The sequence below is a fragment of the Arachis stenosperma genome, chromosome 9 (genome assembly GCF_014773155.1).
Source record: "Arachis stenosperma cultivar V10309 chromosome 9, arast.V10309.gnm1.PFL2, whole genome shotgun sequence".
In the NCBI taxonomy this organism is placed as follows: Eukaryota; Viridiplantae; Streptophyta; class Magnoliopsida; order Fabales; family Fabaceae; genus Arachis; species Arachis stenosperma.
This window is the reverse complement of record NC_080385.1, coordinates 105,735,137-105,749,670: the sequence shown is the minus strand read 5'-3', so window position 1 is coordinate 105,749,670 and position 14,534 is coordinate 105,735,137. Positions and strand designations below refer to the sequence as shown.

The following is a 14,534-nucleotide window of genomic DNA, read 5'->3' as shown; positions in this document are numbered from 1 at the left end:
GGAAATGTCTTGTATTGTACAAGGTGAAACGGAACCACTATACGAGTATTGGGAACGGTTTCGTAAGCTACTAGACGCATGCCCTAATCACATGCTTGACACTCAAGTGTTGCTTGGATACATATGTCAAGGGATGCGAGAACAAGATAGAACTCTCTTGGACACCTCTAGCAATGGTTCTTTGTCTAAATATAAAACAGCGGAGGAGGCTGGTGGACGAAATTGTGATTCCTTTGTTATTCCATTTTGCAAAATTCATTGCTTTTTCAACTATGTGTGGACACAACTTCATTCAGCTTAACCAGCAAGTGTACTGGGTCATCCAAGTAATACCTTACGTGAGTAAGGGTCGATCCCACGGAGATTGTTGGTATGAAGCAAGCTATGGTCACCTTGTAAATCTCAGTTAGGCAGATTAAATTGATTTATGATGAGTTCGAAAATTAATAATAAATAGAAAATAAAAAGGGATAGAAATACTTATGTAAATCAATAGTGGGAATTTCAGATAGGTGTATGGAGATGCTGTGTTCCTCTTGAAACTCTACTTCACTACTCACTCTTCCTTCAATCCTTCTTACTTCTTTCCATGGCAAGCTGTATGTAGGGCATCACTATCATCAATGGCTACTTTTAATCCTCTCGGGAAAATGGTCCTATGCGCTGTCACTACACGGCTAATCGTCTGGAGGCATCACCCTTGGTTGATAGCTACATCCCATCCTCTCAGTGAAAATGGTCCAAATGCTCTGTCACAGCACGGCTAATCATCTGTCGGTTCTAAATCAGGTTGGAGTAGAATCCATTGATCTTTTTGCGTTTGTCACTAGCGCCCAGCCTTCAGGAGTTTGAAGCTCGTCACAGTCATTCAATACCGGAATCCTACTCGGAATACCACAGACAAGGTTAGACTTTCCGGATTCCTAGGATCCTACTCGGAATACCACAGACAAGGTTAGACTTTCCGGATCCCCATGAATGCCGCCATCTATCTAGCTTATACCACGAAGATTCTGTTGGGGAATCTAAGAGATATGCGCCCGGCCTAAGGTAGAACGGAAGTGGTTGTCAATCACGCGCGTTCATAGGTGAGAATGATGATGAGTGTCACGGATCATCATATTCATCAAAGTGTTGTGCAACGTATATCTTGGAATAAGAATAAGAGAGAATTGAATAGAAAGTAATAATAATTGTATTGAAACTTGAGGTACAGCAGAGCTCCACACCCTTAATCTATGGTGTGCAGAAACTCCACCGTTGAAAATACATAAGTGAAAGGTTCAGGCATGGCCGAATGGCCAGCCCCCAAAACGTGATCACAGGATTCCAAATACAATCCAGGATTAGATTATGATAGTAAAAAGTTCTATTTATAATAAACTAGCTCCTAGGGTTTACATGAGTAAGTAATTGATGCATAAATCCACTTCCGGGGCCCACTTGGTGTATGTTTGGGCTGAGCTTGATCTATCCACGAGCTGAGGCTTTTATTGGAGTTGAACTCCAAGTTATGATGTGTTTTGGGCGTTCAACTCCGGATCATGACGTGTTTCTGGCGTTTAACTCCAGACAACAGCATGTACTTGGTGTTCAACGCCAAGTTACGTCGTCAATTACCAAATAAAGTATAGACTATTATATATTGCTGGAAAGCTCTGGATGTCTACTTTCCAACGCCGTTGAGAGCGCGCCATTTGGAGTTCTGTAGCTCCAGAAAATCCATTTCGAGTGCAGGGAGGTCAGATTCCAACAGCATCAGCAGTCCTTTTGTCAGCCTTCTTTCAGAGTTTTGCTCAAATCCCTCAATTTCAGCCAGAAATTACCTGAAATTACAGAAAAACACACAAACTCATAGTAAAGTCTAGAAATGTGAATTTAACATAAAAACTAATGAAAACATCCCTAAAAGTAGCTTGAACTTACTAAAAACTACCTAAAAATAATGCCAAAAAGCGTATAAATTATCCGCTCATCACAACACCAAACTTAAATTGTTGCTTGTCCCCAAGCAACTGAAAATCAATTAGGATAGAAAGAAGAGAATATACTATAAGTTCCAAAATATCAATGAATATTAATTTTAATTAGATGAGCGGGACTTGTAGCTTTTTGCTTCTGAACAGTTTTGGCATCTCACTTTTTCCTTTGAAGTGTAGAATGATTGGCTTCTCTAGGAACTTAGAATTTTGGATAGTGTTATTGACTTTCCTAGTTAAGCATGTTGATTCTTGAACACAGCTACTTATGAGTCTTGGCCGTAGCCCTAAGCACTTTGTTGTCCAGTATTACCACCGGATACATAAATGCCACAGACACATGACTGGGTGAACCTTTTCAGATTGTGACTCAGCTTTGCTAAAGTCCCCAGTTAGAGGTGTCCAGAGCTCTTAAGCACACTCTTTTTGCTTTGGATCACGACTTTAACCACTCAGTCTCAAGCTTTTCACTTGGACCTTCATGACACAAGCACATGGTTAGGGACAGCTTGATTTAGCCGCTTAGGCCTGGATTTTATTTCCTTGGGCCCTCCTATCCATTGATGCTCAAAGCCTTGGATCCTTTTTACCCTTGCCTTTTGGTTTTAAGGGCTATTGGCTTTTTCTGCTTGCTTTTTCTTTTTCTTTCTATATTTTTTTTTTCGCCACTTTTTTTTTTCAAGCTTTTGCTTTTTCACTGCTTTTTCTTGCTTCAAGAATCAATTTCATGATTTTTCAGATCATCAATAACATTTTTTCTTGTTCATCATTCTTTCAAGAGCCAACAATTTTAACATTCACAAACAACAAGATAAAAAATTATGCACTGTTCAATCATTCATTCAGAAAACAAAAAGTATTGTCACCACATCAATATAATTAAATTAAATTCAAGGATAAATTCGAAATTCATGTATTTCTTGTTCTTTTAATTTAAAACATTTTTCATTTAAGAGAGGTGAAGGATTAATGGATTTTATTCATAGCTTTAAGACATGGTTACATACTAATGATCATGAAGTAAAGACACAAAACATAGATAAACACAGCATTAAAAACCGAAAACAGAAAGAGATAAAGAACAAGGAATGAATCCACCTTTAGTGGCGTCTTCTTCTTGAAGGACCAACAATGTCCTTAAGCTCTTCTATGTCCCTTCCTTGCCTTTGTTGCTCCTCCCTCATTACTCTTTGGTCTTCTCTTATTTCTTGGAGAATGATGGAGTGCTCATGATGTTCCACCCTTAATTGTTCCACATTGTGACTCAAATCTTCTAAGGAAGTGTTGAGTTGTTCCCAATAGTTGTTGGGAGGAAAGTGCATCCCTTGAGGCATCTCAGGGATTTCTTGATGATGAGCTTCCTCATGCATCTCTTGAGAACCGTGAAGGGTCTCTCTTGCTTGCTCCATCCTCTTCTTGGTGATGGGCTTATCCTCTTCAATGGAAATGTCTCCTTCTATGATAACTCCAGCTGAGTAACATAGATGGCAAATAAGGTGAGGAAAAGCTAGCCGTGCCATGGGTGAGGGCTTGTCGGCTATTTTGTAGATTTCATTGGAGATGACCTCATGAACTTCTACTTCCTCTCCAATCATGATGCCATGAATCATGATGGCCCGATCCACAGTAACTTCAGATCGGTTGCTAGTGGGAATGATGGAGCATTGAATGAATTCCAACCATCCTCTAGCTATAGGCTTGAGATCCAGTCTTCTTAGTTGGACTGGCTTGCCTTTGGAGTCTCTCTTCCATTGAGCTCCTTCCACACATATGTCCATAAGGACTTGGTCCAACCTTTGATTAAAGTTGACCCTTCTAGTGTAGGGGCATGCATCTCCTTGCATCATGGGCAAGTGGAACGCCAACCTTACATTTTCCGGACTAAAATCTAAGTATTTCCCCCGAACCATTGTGAGATAATTCTTTGGACTCGGGTTCATACTTTGATCATGGTTCCTAGTGATCCATGCATTGGCATAGAACTCTTGAACCATTAATATTCCGACTTGTTGCATGGGGTTGGTTAGGACTTCCCAACCTCTTCTTCGGATTTCATGTTGGATCTCTGGATACTCATTTTTCTTGAGCTTGAAAGGGACCTCAGGGATCACCTTCTTCTTTGCCACAACATCATAGAAGTGGTCTTGATGGCTCTTGGAGATGAATCTTTCCATCTCCCATGACTCGGAGGTGGAAGCTTTTGTCTTCCCTTTTCCTTTTCTAGAGGATACTCCGGCCTTAGGTGCCATTGATGGTAATGGAAAAACAAAAAACTTATGCTTTTACCACACCAAACTTAAAATATTGCTCGCCCTCGAGCAAGAAAAGAAAGAAGAGAAGAAGAAGAAGAAGAAAATATGGTAGAGAGGGAGAGAGGTAGGTTCGGCTAAGTGGGAGAAGAGGGGTTTGTGTTGTGTGAAAATGAAGGAGAATGGAAGGGTATTTATAGGGAGATGGGGAGTTTATGTTCGGCCATTTTGGGTGGGAATGGGTGGGAAAATAGTTTTGAATTTTTGAAGGTAGGTGGGGTTTATGGGGAAGAGTGGATGGATGTGAGTGGTGAAGGGGGTAATTGGGAAGTGTGACATGGGGAAGAGTAATCACAAAAACTAGGATTAGGAGGTAAGGTGGGAATATGGTAGGTGGGGATCCTGTGGGGTCCACAGATCCTGAGGTGATCCTGTGGGGTCCACAGGTCCTGAGGTGTCAAGGAATTCCATCCCTGCACCAAATAGGCATGTAAATTGCCTTTGCACACCATTCTGGCGTTTAAACGCCGTGTGGTGCACATTCTGGGCGTTCAACGCCCATGTAAAGCATGTTTCTGGCGTTGAACGCCAGTTTCATGCTTGTTACTGGCGTTCAGCGCCAGCTTTTCTTCTCTGGGCACATTCCTGGCGTTCAGCGCCAGAATGTTGCTTGTTTCTGGCGATCAGCGCCAGAATGATGCTCTGTTCTGGCGTTGAACGCCGGCCAGATGCATCTTACTGGCGTTGAACGCCAGCCTGTGCTTCCTCCAGGGTGCGAATTTTTTCTGCTGTTTTTGACTCTGTTTTTAATTTTTATGATTTTTTTCGTGACTCCTCATGATCATGTACCTAATAAAACACAAAATAACAATAATATAGAATAAAATAAAAATTAGATAAATAAAATTGGGTTGCCTCCCAACAAGCGCTTCTTTAATGTCAATAGCTTGACAGTGGCTCTCATGGAGCCACAAGGTGATCAGGTCAATGTTGTATAGTCCCAACACCAAACTTAGAGTTTGGATATGGGGTCTTAACACCAAACTTAGAGTTTGGTTGTGGCCTCACAACACCAAACTTAGAGTTTGACTGTGTGGGCTTTTCTTGACTCTGAACTGAGAGAAGCTCTTCATGCTTACTCTCTTCTGTCACAGAGGGATGGCCATGTGCCTTAAACACAAGGTAGTCCCCATTCAATTGAAGGACTAATTCACCTCTGTTGACATCTATCACAGCTCCTGCTGTGGCTAGAAAAGGTCTTCCAAGGATGATGCAATCATCCTCTTCCTTCCTAGTGTCTAAGATTATGAAATCAGCAGCGATGTAAAGGCCTTAAACCTTTACTAACACGTCCTCTACTATTCCATAAGCTTGTCTCAATGACTTGTCTGCCAATTGTAATGAGAACAAGGCAGGTTGTACCTCAATGATCCCCAGCTTCTCCATTACAGAGAGTGGCATAAGATTTATCCCTAACCCCAGATCACACAGAGCTTTTGCAAAGGTCATGGTGCCTATGGTACAAGGTATCAAGAACTTGCCAGGATCTTGTTTCTTTTGAGGTAGAGTTTCCTGAATCCAAGTATCTAGTTCACTAATGAGCAAGGGAGGTTCACTTTCCCAAGTCTCATTACCAAACAACTTGGCATTCAGCTTCATGATAGCTCCTAAATATTGAGCAACTTGCTCTCCAGTCACATCTTCATCCTCTTCAGAGGAAGAATAATCTTCAGAGCTCATGAAAGGCAAAAGGAGATTTAATGGAATCTCTATGGTCTCTATATGAGCCTCAGATTCCTTTGGATCCTTAATAGGAAACTCCTTCTTGATTGAAGGGCGTCCCAGGAGGTCTTCCTCACTAGGATTTTCGTCCTCCTTCTCCCTTGTGCATTCGGCCATATTGACTATGTCAATGGCTTTGCACTCTCCTTTTGAATTCTCTTCTGTATTGCTTGGGAGAATACTGGGAGGAGTTTCAATGACTTTCTTACTCAGCTGGCCCACTTGTGCCTCCAGATTTCTGATGGAGGATCTTGTTTCACTCATGAAACTGAAAGTGGCCTTTGACAGATCAGAGACTATATTGGCTAAATTAGAGGTGTTTTGTTCAGAATTCTCTGTCTATTGCTGAGAAGATGATGGATATGGCTTGCTATTGTTCAGCCTGTTGTGTCCACCATTGTTAAAGCCTTGTTGAGGCTTTTGTTGATCCTTCCATGAGAAATTTGGATGATTTCTCCATGATGAGTTATAGGTGTTTCCATAAGGTTCACCCATGTAATTAACCTCCGCCATGGCAGGGTTCTCAGGATCATAAGCTTCTTCAGAAGCTGCCTCTCTAGTACTGTTGGATGCATGTTGCCATCCATTCAGATTTTGAGAGATCATGTTGACCTGTTGAGTCAACACTTTGTTCTGAGCCAATATGGCATTCAGAGCATCAATTTCAAGAACTCCTTTCTTTTGAGGTATCCCATTATTCACGGAATTCCTCTCAGAGGTGTACATGAATTGGTTGTTTGCAACCATATCAATGAGTTCTTGAGCCTCTTCAGGCGTTTTCTTTAGGTGAATAGATCCACCTGCAGAATGGTCCAATGACATTTTCGAAAATTCAGAGAGACCATAATAGAATATATCCAATATGGTCCATTCTGAAAACATGTCAGATGGACATCTTTTGGTCAGCTGCTTGTATCTTTCCCAAGCTTCATAGAGGGATTCACCATCTTTTTGTTTGAAGGTTTGAACATCCACTCTCAACTTGCTCAGCTTTTGAGGAGGAAAGAATTTATCCAAGAAGGTTGTAACCAGCTTATCCCAGGAGTCCAGGCTATCCTTAGGTTGTGAATCCAACCATATTCTAGCTCTGTCTCTTACAGCAAAAGGGAAAAGCATGAGTCTGTAGACTTCAGGATCAATTCCATTCGTCTTTACAGTCTCACAGATCTGCAAGAACTCAGTTAAAAACTGATAAGGATCTTCAGATGAAAGTCCATAAAACTTGCAGTTTTGTTGCATTAAAGCAACTAGTTGAGGCTTAAGCTCAAAGTTGTTGGCTCCGATGGCAGGAATGGATATGCTTCTTCCATCAAATTTGGATGTTGGTTTTGTGAAGTCACCAAGCATTCTCCTTGCATTATTATTATTTTCGGCTGCCATCTCCTTCTCTTGTTCTAATGTTTCTGAAAGGTTACCTTTAGAATAATGTAATTTAGCTTCTCTTAATTTCCTCTTCAAATTCCTTTCAGGTTCTGGATCTATTTCAACAAGAGTGCCTTTTTCCCTGTTCCTGCTCATATGAAAGAGAAGAAAACAAGAAAAGAAAGAGGAATCCTCTATGTCACAGTATAGAGATTCATTTGTGTTAGTAGAAAAAGAGAGGGGGAAGAGTGAAGAAGAATTCGGATTTTTAGATGAAGAGAGGTGAAGAGAAGAGTTAGTAATTAAATAATTAAATAGAAGAAGAGAAGAGGAAGAGAATTCGAAAATAATTTTTAAAAAAAAAGGGGTTAGTGATTTTCGAAAATTAGAGATAAATTATAATTAAAATAAAAATTATTAATTAATTAAAAAGAATTTTTGAAAAAGAGAAAGGTATTTTCGAAAATTTGAGAAGGAAAAGTAGTTAGGTGGTTTTGAAAAAGATAGGAAACAAACAAAAAGTTAGTTAGTTGATTAAAAAAGATTTTAAAATCAAATTTTAAAAAGATAAGAAGATAAGAAGTTAGATAAGATATTTTGAAATCAAATTTTAAAAAGATAAAATTTTTGAAAAAGATATGATAAGAGATAAGATAAAATTTTAAGAAAAAGATATTTTGAAAAAGATTTAATTTTTAAAATGACTTAACTAACAAGAAACTACAAGATAAGATTCTAAAATTTAAAGATTGAACCTTTCTTATCAAGAAAGTAACAAACTTCAAATTTTTGAATCAATCACATTAATTGTTAGCATATTTTTGAAAATATGATATAAAGATAAGAAAAAGATTTTGAAAAAGATTTTTTTGAAATTTTCGAAAAATAGAAAACAAATGAAAAAGATATAATTTTTGAAAAAGATTTTGAAAAGATAAGATTTTTTAAAATTGAAAATTTGACTTGACTTGTAAGAAACAACTAATTTTAAAAATTTTTGACTAAGTCAACTCAAATTTTCGAAAATTTGGAGAAGAATAAGGAAAAGATATTTTTTTATTTTTGAATTTTTAATTATGAGAGAGAAAAACAACAAAAATACTCAATGCATGAAATTTTTAGATCAAAACAATGGATGCATGCAAGAATGCTATGAATGTCAAGATGAACAACAAGAACACTTTGAAGATCATGATGAACATCAAGAACATAATTTTGAAAAATTTTTTGATGCAAAGAAAACATGCAAGACACCAAACTTAGAAATCTTTAATGCATGGACTCTAACAAACAAAAAATGCATATGAAAAACAACAAACAACACAAAACAAGAAAACATCAAGATCAAACAAGAAGACTTGTCAAGAACATCTTGAAGATCATGAAGAACACTATGAATGCATAAAATTTTCGAAAAATGCAAGAAAAATTTTAAAGCATGCAATTGACACCAAATTTAAAGATTAACTCAAGACTCAAACAAGAAACACAAAATATTTTTGATTTTTTGATTTTCTAATTTTTTTGGATTTTCATTAATTTTTTTCAAAAATAAAGTTTGGAAAAACGAAAAATAAAAGAAAAAATTTGAAAAAGATTTTGAAAAGAAAATTACCTAATCTGAGCAACAAGATGAACCGTCAGTTGTCCATACTCGAACAATCCCCGGCAACGGCGCCAAAAACTTGGTGGACGAAATTGTGATTCCTTTGTTATTCCATTTTGCAAAATTCATTGCTTTTTCAACTATGTGTGGACACAACTTCATTCAGCTTAACTAGCAAGTGTACTAGGTCATCCAAGTAATACCTTACGTGAGTAAGGGTCGATCCCACGGAGATTGTTGGTATGAAGCAAGCTATGGTCACCTTGTAAATCTCAGTTAGGCAGATTAAATTGGTTTATGATGAGTTCGAAAATTAATAATAAATAGAAAATAAAAAGGGATAGAAATACTTATGTAAATCAATAGTGGGAATTTCAGATAGGTGTATGGAGATGCTGTGTTCCTCTTGAAACTCTACTTCACTACTCACTCTTCCTTCAATCCTTCTTACTCCTTTCCATGGCAAGCTGTATGTAGGGCATCACTATCATCAATGGCTACTTTTAATCCTCTCGGGAAAATGGTCCTATGCGCTGTCACTGCACGGCTAATCGTCTGGAGGCATCACCCTTGGTTGATAGCTACATCCCATCCTCTCAGTGAAAATGGTCCAAATGCTCTGTCACAGCACGGCTAATCATCTGTCGGTTCTCAATCAGGTTGGAGTAGAATCCATTGATCCTTTTGCGTTTGTCACTAACGCCCAGCCTTCAGGAGTTTGAAGCTCGTCACAGTCATTCAATACCGGAATCCTACTCGGAATACCACAGACAAGGTTAGACTTTCCGGATCCCCATGAATGCCGCCATCTATCTAGCTTATACCACGAAGATTCTGTTGGAGAATCTAAGAGATATGCGCCCGGCCTAAGGTAGAACGGAAGTGGTTGTCAATCACGCGCGTTCATAGGTGAGAATGATGATGAGTGTCACGGATCATCATATTCATCAAAGTGTTGTGCAACGTATATCTTGGAATAAGAATAAGAGAGAATTGAATAGAAAGTAATAATAATTGTATTGAAACTTGAGGTACAGCAGAGCTCCACACCCTTAATCTATGGTGTGCAGAAACTCCACCGTTGAAAATACATAAGTGAAAGGTTCAGGCATGGCCGAATGGCCAGCCCCCAAAACGTGATCACAGGATTCCAAATACAATCCAGGATTAGATTATGATAGTAAAAAGTTCTATTTATAATAAACTAGCTCCTAGGGTTTACATGAGTAAGTAATTGATGCATAAATCCACTTCCGGGGCACACTTGGTGTATGTTTGGGCTGAGCTTGATCTATCCACGAGCTGAGGCTTTTATTGGAGTTGAACTCCAAGTTATGACGTGTTTTGGGCGTTCAACTCCGGATCATGACGTGTTTCTGGCGTTTAACTCCAGACAGCAGCATGTACTTGGCGTTCAACGCCAAGTTACGTCATCAATTTCCGAATAAAGTATGGACTATTATATATTGCTGAAAAGCTCTGGATGTCTACTTTCCAAAGCCGGTGAGAGCGCGCCATTTGGAGTTCTGTAGCTCCAGAAAATCCATTTCGAGTGTAGGGAGGTCAGATTCCAATAGCATCAGCAGTCCTTTTGTCAGCCTTCTTTCAGAGTTTTGCTCAAATCCCTCAATTTCAGCCAGAAATTACCTGAAATTACAGAAAAACACACAAACTCATAGTAAAGTCCAGAAATGTGAATTTAACATAAAAACTAATGAAAACATCCCTAAAAGTAGCTTGAACTTACTAAAAACTACCTAAAAATAATGCCAAAAAGCGTATAAATTATCCGCTCATCAGAGGCATGACAACTTATCATTGACCTAGCCGAATCCAATCAGCATATGAGACGAAGAGTCAACCGCCCAAAAACCGTGAATGACGTATCAACTAGTAGCGAAACCACCGCTCTAACCAAATCCTTGAGTGAAATGACATCCATCTTGAGTCAACTCCAATTGAGCCAACAACAACCACAACAACCTCAACCATATCAATAACACTCTCCACCCCCTCAACAATACAATCAACAATTTGTCTCTCAGAAAGTGTGTGGCATTTGTTCTTGCTATTCCCACTACACGGATGAGTGCCCAAGCCTTCAAGAAGATAACACTTTGGCGGCTACTCACAATTTCTATGACCGCCCAAATCAAGGGTACTACCAAGGCGGAAATCCTAACCAAGGGCACCCTTATCAAGGAGGAAGCTACAGTCAAGGGAGTGGAAATCACAACCAAAATTGGAGAGACAATCATCAACAAGGAAATAGGGACAACAACAACAACGGAAGAGATCAAAGATGGAACAACAACTCACAAAATCGGCCACCATACAACCAACAAAATCCACCATACAACCAACAAAACCAACAAAGAAACTACCAAACATACCAACCACCACATCAAAGACCACCACCCAACCAATCACAAGCTCCTCAACTCACATATCCATCCGCCCCCTCTAACCAAGATGATACACTCCGGACCATCATCCAAGGCCAAAAGGAACTACAAAACACACTTGCTTCCGGTCTCAGCGGCCTCACCTCTACACTACAAGCTCTTCTTGCACGCATGGACCCACCATCGAATCCCACTCCTCAACCTCCAATCCAAAGCGTCATTCCCTCTCAACCTCAACCCAATCCTAAGGGAGGCATCAATGCCATCACCCTAAGATCCGGAACACAATTGAAAGAGAAGGGAGCAAGGGATTCAAATCCCATCACAACCGCTCAAGAGGAGGAGAGAATAGATGTAGAAGAGGTAGTGGAAGAAGAGACACCACAAGTCATAATTGAGGATGAAGAAGCTCAACCAACAAAAGAGACCCCCAAGATTAAGAGAACCTTGGAAGAAGAAATTGCTCAACCACTCCCATTTCCAACACTTGCAAAGAAAGCTAGGAAGCGCATAGAACTCGACCCCAAAATGATAGAAATGTTCAAGAAAGTCGAGGTAACCATCCCCCTCTTCGATGCTATCCATCAAGTGCCTAGATATGCAAAATTCCTCAAAGATCTATGCATGAACAAGGATAGAATTCTTGAATTGGAAACCATCCCATTGGGGAGTTCTATTTCCGCTTTAATGGGAGCATTGCCCGAGAAGTGTGATGATCCGGGCCCTTGTATGGTCACTTGCACCGTCAATGGAGTTCAATTCATAGATTGTATGTGTGACCTCGGAGCATGTGTTAGCATCATGCCTCTCTCCGTCTACCGGGTATTGAAGTTACCACCACTAAAAAGGTCGACGGCAAGATTTGTCCTAGCGGATAAAAGCATAATAACCGTGACGGGTGTTGCGGAAGATGTATTGGTGAATATCAAAGGGTTGGTGTTTCCGATTGACTTCTATGTCCTTGAAATGCCATCAAGTGAACCCGAGAAAGCATCATCCATCCTACTTGGAAGACCATTTTTAAGAACTTCTAGATTTAGCTAGATGCCTACTCGGGAACCTACTCATTTGAGATAGATGGAAGAGTCGTAAGTTTTAGCCTAGAAGAAGTAATGAAGCATCCACCGGAGAATCACTCTCTATTCCGGTGTGACCCAATTGACAACATTGTTGCCGAAGTGCACCTTGCAAAGTTAGATGAGAAGTACATGATTGAAGAAGCAAATGAAGATCCAAGCAAATTAAACACCACACACCATACAAACCATTTGGAGATTCAAACTTCAAATCATGACAAAAAGATGGAATTGAAGCCACTACCACCCCACCTAAAGTACTCATATCTTGATGAAGCCCACAAGCTTCCCGTAATAATTGCAAAAGAGCTAACCCCTCAACAAGAAGAAAAGTTGCTATATGTCTTGAGGAAAAATAAAAGGGCAATCGGGTGGAGTTTGGCGGATCTAGTGGGAATAAGACCCCAAGTATGCGAGCACCGCATATTTCTTGAAGAAGGAGCAAGACCGGTCCGACAACCTCAAAGGAGACTTAATCCAACCATTCTTGAGGTTGTGAAAAAAGAGGTCACTCGGCTACTTGAAGCGGACATCATCTATCCCATCTCGGATAGCGAGTGGGTAAGCCCAGTCCAAGTGGTGCCAAAGAAATCCGGGGTGACCACAATCAAAAATGAAAGCGGTGAACTTATAGCAACAAGGGTGCAAAATTCTTGGAGGGTATGCATAGACTACCGAAGATTGAATGCGGCCACAAGAAAAGATCACTTTCCACTATCATTTATTGATCAAATGCTTGATCGACTAACCGGTAAATCATATTATTGCTTTCTTGATGGTTACTCCGGATACTTCCAAATACACATTGCTCTAGAGGACCAAGAAAAAACCACATTTACTTGCCCATTTGGAACGTATGCTTACAAGCGTATGCCATTTGGCCTATGCAACGCACCGGCAACGTTTCAAAGATGCATGATGAGCTTATTTGCGGACTTTCTAGAGCAATGTATGGAAGTTTTCATGGACGACTTTAGTGTGTACGGTGATTCATTTGATCATTGCTTAGGCAACCTTAAAAAAGTCTTAGAGAGATGCACCAAAACAAACCTTATCTTAAATTTTGAAAAATGTCATTTCATGGTCAAACAAGGCATTGTTTTGGGACACATTGTTTCAAAAGAAGGCATCTCCGTAGATCCGGCAAAAATAAATGTCATATCTAGTTTACCTTACCCCTCCTCCGAGAGGGAAGTCCGCTCTTTTCTTGGACATGCAGGATTCTACCGGAGATTCATCAAAGACTTTAGCAAGGTGGCTTTACGTCTCTCTAGACTACTACAAAAGGACACTGAATTTGAGCTGAGCAAAGAATGCATGGAAGCGTACGACAAGCTTAAAGTGGCATTAACACAGGCTCCTATTGTGCGGGGACCAAATTGGACCCAACCGTTTGAAATCATGTGCGATGCCTCGAACTACGCAATAGGAGCCGCGTTAGCACAACGTGAGGGTAAGATTCCCTATGTCATAGCTTATGCTTCCAAAACACTAGACGGAGCCCAATCCAACTACACTACTACCGAAAAGGAACTCCTAGCTATTGTTTTTGCTTTGGACAAGTTCCGAGCCTATCTTCTTGGTTCCAAGGTAGTAGTGTACTCGGATCACGCAGCATTAAAGTATTTGTTGACCAAAAAGGAATCAAAACCGAGATTAATTCGATGGGTTCTTTTGTTACAAGAATTTGACTTGGAGATCAAGGATAGGAGTGGTTCCCAAAACTTAGTGGCGGACCATCTAAATCGCCTCAAACACACAAAAGGCGACACCACTCCTATCAATGACTCCTTTCCTCTAGATGGTTTGCACGCAATCTCGGAAGTAGTTCCTTGGTATGCCCCAATAGCAAACTACTTGGTTTTACACACCTTCCCTCCCAACCTCAACAAACATCAAAAGGATAAGCTGAAAAGCAAATCCAAATACTATGTTTGGGACGATCCCTATTTGTGGAGGTGTGGAGCGGACCAAATAGTGCGACGGTGCATACCTCAAACCGAATTTCAAGTAATATTGGACGCTTGCCATTCTTCCGAAGGAAGTGGCCACTACGGCCCCCAAAGAACGGCAAG

At 40.1% G+C, this 14,534-nt stretch overlaps 1 non-coding gene across 1 annotated transcript; it reads left to right on the top strand.

Moving 5' to 3' along the window:
• Positions 1–6,890: 6,890 nt before the first annotated feature.
• Positions 6,891–6,994, top strand: LOC130953280 (small nucleolar RNA R71). Its single transcript, XR_009075451.1, has one exon. It is a non-coding gene; the product is annotated as a small nucleolar RNA R71 (small nucleolar RNA).
• The last annotated feature ends 7,540 nt before the right edge of the window (positions 6,995–14,534 follow it).